The sequence below is a fragment of the Salvelinus alpinus genome, chromosome 6, assembly GCF_045679555.1.
Source record: "Salvelinus alpinus chromosome 6, SLU_Salpinus.1, whole genome shotgun sequence".
Lineage (NCBI taxonomy): Eukaryota > Metazoa > Chordata > Actinopteri > Salmoniformes > Salmonidae > Salvelinus > Salvelinus alpinus.
This window is the reverse complement of record NC_092091.1, coordinates 55,695,611-55,703,563: the sequence shown is the minus strand read 5'-3', so window position 1 is coordinate 55,703,563 and position 7,953 is coordinate 55,695,611.

Genomic DNA, 7,953 nt, shown 5'->3' with positions numbered 1-7,953 from the left:
AAACATTATGACTTAGGATGCAATAACCTAGAAGGGTTACGGTTAGTGTATGGTTTAGGTACAGACAGCTCCATAATAAAAAATAAAAACATTCACTACTAAAATTCCTATAAGCGATAAAAAAGTTGCACTCCATCCACTGCGCAAGCTGTCCACTACATTCGGGCTGAAATGAGGTAAGGAACGCCTATTTAAGTAGCTACTGCCCGAGACTTCTCAAGAGCACAAAACAACCCCCTTGTCTATGCTTGAACTGCAAACATTTCTGTGTCTACAGCAATAATCCAATAATCACTCTTCTGAAACGTAATATGAATGCATTTGGTTATATTACGTATCAGGGTCCGATTTAACAGTTCAAGTCTACAGCGTTCAGGCCACCTCAAGTATCCATTAATAATCACAGTCATCCTTCTTCAGACGCACGTCTATATCGTGTATGACCACACCGGCCGCCACGTCTCGATTGATCTGTTACAAGGTAATCACTGCGTAATTTGATTCGCACCTAGAGAACGTGTAGAAGCAGGCGCGCCATGGTCCTTGGGGTGGGCTCGGTAATCAAGCTGCATAATCACACCGCGGTAATAGCAATCAAGCTTAGCGGATTAATGCCGCGGCTCAGATCATTTCCCGGTCCGGTGGTCCCCATATCTGATCCTGAAGAAGGGTGTAGGTGTTCTGGAGAGCGCCAGGTGATTAAGACTAGAAACTGTTGAAAACGGCAAAGGAGCTCGTTATGCAAACATGTTCTCCAAGTGTCTAATTCTTTCCCATTGTTCCGGAGGCGCCAAATTTCTTCATTAATATGACTGATCAGGCGAGGCACTATAGCAGATGGATGGGAGGGAAAACTCACTGTACTCATGTCTCTTATCTCTTCCCTGACAAATTGCGTGTCAAACCAAAGGGTCAATGAGTCTTCGTTTGCTGTTCTATTCCCGCGCGCAACATCTCCTTGGTAACTCAGTCAAAGGTGTTACACGGGTGCACAGCACAGAAAGGTGAACATTTCTTGGCGCGAGGTAAATTACTTCAATGCAATTCAATCACCGCTGGACAATTCACCACCGTCCTTGATGCAACCGTTAAAAGCAAAGGCCCTCATAATAACCCTGGATTGTTAGTATACTGTGCATCTGCCATGACAGGCATTCTTGGAGAAAAATATTTATTGAAGGTCCTTGCAGGCAGTGTCTGCTCTACTTTTACCATTGATGAGTCACAAATGGCATGTGCAGCTTTATATTGAATACTGTTCATCAGGGATGTGCAACTTTGATGGGGGTGGGGGTCACAGAAAATCGGAACTCACCCGCAGTTGCTTGCGGGTCTGCATGCAAAACATATTAGTGGCCTCCCTCTTGACAGCTGAGAGCATATTTTTTAAGTTTTAGAGTTCATTTCGTAAATATTCTACACATTTTGCCATGGGGTGTAGTGAAAATGTTTCAATTTTAAAGCATGTTTACTGCAATTCTACACTTTTTGCCATGGGACTGAGAGAATATTTAGCAATTTTATAACATGCAATTCTACAAATGTTGTAATGGGTTGGAGAGGAAAATGAGCTGTTTTACAGCAAATTTCATGCAATTCTACACATTTTGCCATAAGGTGGAGTGAGATGTTTGCAGTTTTTAATATTATATCGGAGTTAGACTGACTAAAAAAATCAATGGGGGCCCCCAGCCGGTAATTCCACCATGATAACAAGTTTCGATAGTTTAGCGGCCAGCTAACTTGGCAATCTAAAAAATGTTAGCTGACATGGGCTAATTGACTGATTATCAGTGACTGACATAATAAGAGAAAAACTGCTGATGCACGACCGGATGTCGAAATTGCACCTTGTGCATTCATCTATTCTAACGCGCAACAGTAAATTGAGACCCCAACTGAGTTTTTTTGTGGAAATTGAACCCAGGACCTTCAAAAGGGGAGCCCATCCCTGCCCTATGGGCAAATAAATAAATTAAACAAATCAAATAAATAAAGGGAATAGGGTGGCATATTTGGACACATCATGTTAACACAGGGCGATAATGCAGTTTCCTGGTATCTCTGGTAGGATTCATTTATTGAGAATTTATCAATTCACAGCTCTAATGGAAATGTGAATGAATTACCAGGAAATGACCAAATGTACTCTACCAATGTACAGTACCATCATCTACTGTACCCATGCAAATATATATGTTAGGTGTACTTTACTGCACTAGTTGTCACTCTGGATGCAGTACCATCATGTACTGTACCAATGTAAATTATATCTTAGGTGTACTCTACTGCAGTAGTTGTCGCTCTGGATAAGAGCGTCTGCTACATTACTAAATGTAAGTTTACTCACTGTATATACCTGTGGCTTCTTGCAAGATTTCAAACTGATAGATTTGGAGGAATATCTAAATAAATTCAATTACAGTTGATACTCATTGGATAATAAATGCTTACAGTTGTACTTATAGCCCTGAGTCATCGACATGTCATTACGTAGTTTTTTTTAACGAAGATCTTTGATTCCAAACCCAATGAGACTAGAAACAAAGAAATTACAAGGAAAACCCCAAAGCGAGAACCCAAGACAGGAGCACTCTGTCACGACAACAACCTCCCCACCCCCTCTCTCAGTGTTGCCTTAGCCTACATTGGGATTTTATCAGCTCCCCTGGCCATAACAATGCCCCTGACAGTGGCCCCGCCTGTATCGGACAGCATCCGGCAGATCCAAGATGGATGACAGGATGCAATGGGTTAACCATTAACCCGGTCCAGCCGGTGGCACTGGCAGCACAGCAACAGGCTCAGTGACTCTCAGCGGCTCAACTTCCTCTAATCTAGTGTGATGGATCAGTCTGTGATGGCCGTCATTGTGTATAGCTTCTACAGGACACCTCTCCTGTTTTCCCCGGATTGGGTAGAGCTGTAGTGCGCTGGGGCCCCTGTGATGACTGGTTCCTGCCACGCCCAGTGATGGATGGATCGGCTTCACCACTCTGCTGATTCAGCGATGCACTCCTAGTGTCTGCAGAGTAGTGTGTGTGTGGAGTTCACACCTTGCAATAGTGTTGTATCAGAATGTCGGAGTTGGACTTCAACCATGTCATAGTTATGCGACTACATTTAACCACCCTTTATTGGCCAGAGACCCATTTTTCCCCCCCTTCCAACTGGCTCGCAAAGCATACAGCTTCACGGCAGCCTGTTTCAAGTTCTCCAATTTAATAAACATCTACAAATAGTCATGCAGTATGAACACAATCACACAAAATCCTCTCCTAAAAGAAAGTCTCACTTGTGTCAAGGTCGGGCAGATCAGTGTGAACAGTGAGCGATGACTTTAGAGGGTGACATTTGAGGAGCATTAATGAGGCATGTCTTGTGACAGCTGTGTCACTACGAGCCGTCTGTTTGCTGTCTTACTGTACTGTCGCTATTCAGACGAACACTGGGGAAGGAGATGTACTGTGGCCAAGCGATGGCACCAGTGCACCGCTCTCCTCTAACGATGGCTCACCCACCGAGCGTCACTGCAAATGGCAGAGGCCTGGAGAATACTCGGTGTGTGTGTGTGTGTGGGCATTTGTGCTTGCATTTGTGTGTGTGTGTGTGCATGCATGTGCATGTGTGTTAATGATACCCCTTCTGTCACGGGCAAGATGGAATCAGAGAGCCTGAAAGAGACAGAGAGAGAGAGCAGAAGGGAGGGAGAGAGAGAGAGAAGCCTGAGCCATAAAGAATAGCAGTATAAAATGAGTGGGCTGAACGGAACGCGGGCTCTGCTAGTACACTGAACCTTCAGCTTGAGCAGGGTGAGGATTTGCATTCGCTTACCAGGCTCCACGCAGCTCTCTGTTTCCTGCATCTGAATTAACCATCAAATCAAGCATCGCACATCTGAGCAGCGTGAAATGTATGCAAAATGTACCTACTACAGTAGTAACAGCATCGATCATCTAGCAGGGGATATGGTGTGCATGTCAAATACTGTGTTGCTATAGCAGTGAATTATAACCATTAGCTGGGGAACCAACCATGTAAACCTAGTAATTCTCCTTAGTGGATTGACAGTATAACAATAATAAATGCCATTTAGCAGACACTTTTATCCAAAGTTCGTTATTCTTTTGTTGTTTTGTTTGGTGTTCTGAGTAAATAAAGAAGCATGAACCCGTACCACGCTGCACCTTGGTCCACTTCTTCAGACGAGCGTTACAGGTACCAAAAAAATGATGTAGCATTGAAGGTCCCCAAGAACACAGTGGCCTCCGTCATTCTTAAATGGAAGAAGTTTGGAACCACCAATACTCTTCCTAGAGCTGGCCGGCAGGCCAAACTGAGCAATCGGCAGAGAAGGGCCTTGGTCAGGAAGGTGACCAAGAACCCAATGGACACTCTGACAGAGCTCCAGCGTTCCTCTGTGGAGATGGGAGAACCTTCCAGAAGGACAACCATCTCTGCAGAACTCCACCAATCAGGCCTTTATGGGACAGTGGCCAGACGGAAGCCACTCCTCAGTAAAAGGCATATGACAGCCCGCTTGGAGTTTGCCAAAAGGCACCTAAAGTATTATCAGACCATGAGAAACAAGATTCTCTGGTCTGATGAAACCAAGATTAAACTCTTGAGCCTGAATGGCAAGCTTCACGTCTGGAGGAAACCTGGCACCATCCCTAAGGTAAAACATGGTGGTGGTGAAGCATGGTGGTAGTGAAGCATGGTGGTGGCAGCATCATGCTGTGGAGATGTTTTTCAGCAGCAGGGACTAGGAGACTAGTTAGGATCGAGGGAAAGATGAACGGAGCAAAGTACAGAGAGATCCTTGATCAAAGAGCGCTCAGGACCTCAGACTGGGCAAAGTTACATCTTCCAATAGGACAACGACCCTAAGCACACAACCAAGACAACGCAAGTGTGGCTTTGAGACAAGTCTCTGAATGTTCTTGAGTGGCCCAGCCAGAGCCCGGACTTGAACCTGATTATAAATCTCTGGAGAGACCTGAAAATAGCTGTGCAGCGACGCTCCACATCCAACCTGACAGAGCTTGAGAGGATCTGCAGAAAACAATGGGAGAAACTCCCCAAATACAGGTGTGCCAAACTTGTAGCGTCATACCCAAATAGACTCAAGGCTGTAATCGCTGCCAAAGGTGTTTCAACAAAGTACTGAGTAAAGGGTCTGAATACTTATATAAATGTGATATTTCGATTTTTTATTTTTAATACATTTGCAAAAATGTCTAAAAACAGTTTTTGCTTTGTCATTATGGGTTATTGTGTGTAGATCGATAAGGGGGGAAAAACTATTTAATCCATTTTAGAATAAGGCTTTAACGTAACAAAATGTGGAAAAAGTCAAAGGGTCTGAATGCTTTCTGAATGCACTGTATGGGTGGTCCTGGGAATTGAACCCACTATGCTGGCGTTCTCTACCAGCTGAGCCACAAAGGACCAAATTATCCATTCTTAGATGATGTTGAATTTCATGTTTATCTGAATTATTGTCAACTAATTGCTCAGAGGCAAACATGCCAAATGATATTGGTTTCGTCTCGGCATCATATTCCCTACATAGTGCACTACTTTTGATCAGAACACTATGAGTCCTGGTCAAAAGTAGTGCATGATATAGGGAACATTTTGTATAATCTCATACTCAGTTTGATAGGAGCTGATGGGACCCAATCAGTCGTTGAGTTAAAGCGACAGAAAAGTCATTAAAGTTGACCGTGCTCAGGGCACACAAAGGTAGGCTACCCAGTATGACGTCACCTGTCTGTCATATCGACACACCACACATTATAATCCGTCCAGTCGAAACACCACATTGCAGTGCCCAGGCAATAGTGTAACGTCACACGTGGCTTCCTCCTCAGCTAGCTTCACACAAACACACCTCCATATGGAAACACTGTGGCTGTGTACCAAATGCACCATATAGGGAATTGTGGGCCATTTGGGAAGCATCCTCAGCCAGCATCACACGCACACACACTCACACAGACCTCCATAGGAGAACACGATCAGACTGTTGTGGAGTAGTAGTAGTTGGCTAGAGAATCATCCCCTGTTCTGTTCCTCCAAGCCTAGCTTGTACCTGCTGTTTTACCTCCCTCCGGGTTAACAGTATAGCATCACACAAAGTCACAACCCCCTCACTCCTCTCCTCCCCTCAATGACGCATAATAGCCCTGCTCCTCCCTCCCCGCACCCCCAGTGCCGTGGCCTTTGGGCGGGTGATGGATTGTCACCCTCACCTGGGGGAGGAAGGGGAGAGTGACGTCTCTCTCTGTTCTGAGTGTATGGACGCCATGCTGGGCCACACAGGGGCCCCTCAAAGGCCTCAGTTGACCCAGAGCCCAGGCCTTGTCAGTATCACTGACGGAAACTGTCACTGGATGTGAGCCCCTTGGAGCGTTTTGAGCCCCTAAAGAGACGTTTAGCTGTTCTTTTCTTTGTTCTTTTTAAATGGGGTTTCATTTGAATGACTCAGAGCATCGCTGGCCATTTGAAAATCAAAACACTTTCTCTTGTTATAGCCGCTAATTCCCTTGTCTTGGGCTGCTCTAATAGCACTCCCATGGATCATGTGACAATGCAAATTAATGTTCGGTGTTTGGTAATTACATTTGTGGCTAAGGTGATTATGAGTTCAACTCAGGTGAAAATGGGAAACGGTATAAAAGGGACAATTTAACAACTTCTAAATTCTAAAGAGGAGAATGTGTTTTTTAAATGTGTGTTAAAAAAGTAATGTTTCTGTTGAATAACAGACTGTGAATTATCCTTGAAGAGCCACAAGGCTGTTTGAAGAGTATACATTATCCTTCCCCCCTAGTTTAAATACATGGCATTGGTACAATATAACTTTACTATACAATCTAGTTCACAGTGTTCGAGCGGAGGCCAAGGATGTATTTAATTCACAAACCTAGAAAGGCCGACATAATGACATGTCAATGATTCACTGCTATAAGTACAACTGTAAGCAAGTTTATTAAGATTAATTGGTTATGTGATTCGTTATTCAAGTAACTCAACAAGGGCTATTATTTGCCATTGCCATCCAGTCATTTCTCTTAAAAAATGTTTTCCTTCCCTATAAAGTTACGCACATGCAAAGCGGAGAAAAAGAAAGTTCCAAACTCATAGAACTGAAGTTTTTCGAAAGAGAACACATATTACAACTGGAAAGGATCGAGGTCGACACAAATGCAAAACAACACAAAGACAAATAGCATCAGTCATCTCAACTGTCAATCAACTCTCAGCTGGCATAGGGTCCACTTCCTGTTAACAAGCTATCTGGACGATCTGTGTACAATCAGATGAGTCGATACTCAGTATCCCCCTGTGTGTGTATTTGTGTATTTGTGCCCTCTGACAGTCCATCCGATTGATCCATGCGTACCCCCATTAACCAGTAACTGAACAGCCATTGCGTGCCAAAGGGAGACAGACAACGAGAGGATTCCATTCCTCCACAGTACATCCATCCAGGTCTAGGCACCCTCTATTGTTATGGATCCAAAATGATGGCTGGTGGCAGGATGCTGGGTTTAACCATTAACCAGGTACAGGACACTGGGGCAGGGGAGACAGTTTCCTGGGCTGCTCTAGGGGGTAACAGATCACACGAACCCCAGGACAAGGTGGTTAACCGTTAACCGTGTCACCGCCGGGGCCTTCCTCTCGTCCCGTCGACAGATAGAGAGGGATCCCTGATCCCTCCATCACCGTCCCTTCTCCTCTTTATTCATTCACCCCTCTTTCATTTACCACAGAGGACAGTTGCGTCCCCCTGCACGTGAATGATAAGGATAAACGGCAAGATTGATATGACAGCTGACGAATGTGCCGTTTCCTGTTACTCGACATGGCTGAAGAATTTATGGACTCGACGTTCTCACTCTATAAAGAGTGTGATGGAAATGTTTCGACACTTAGACACAC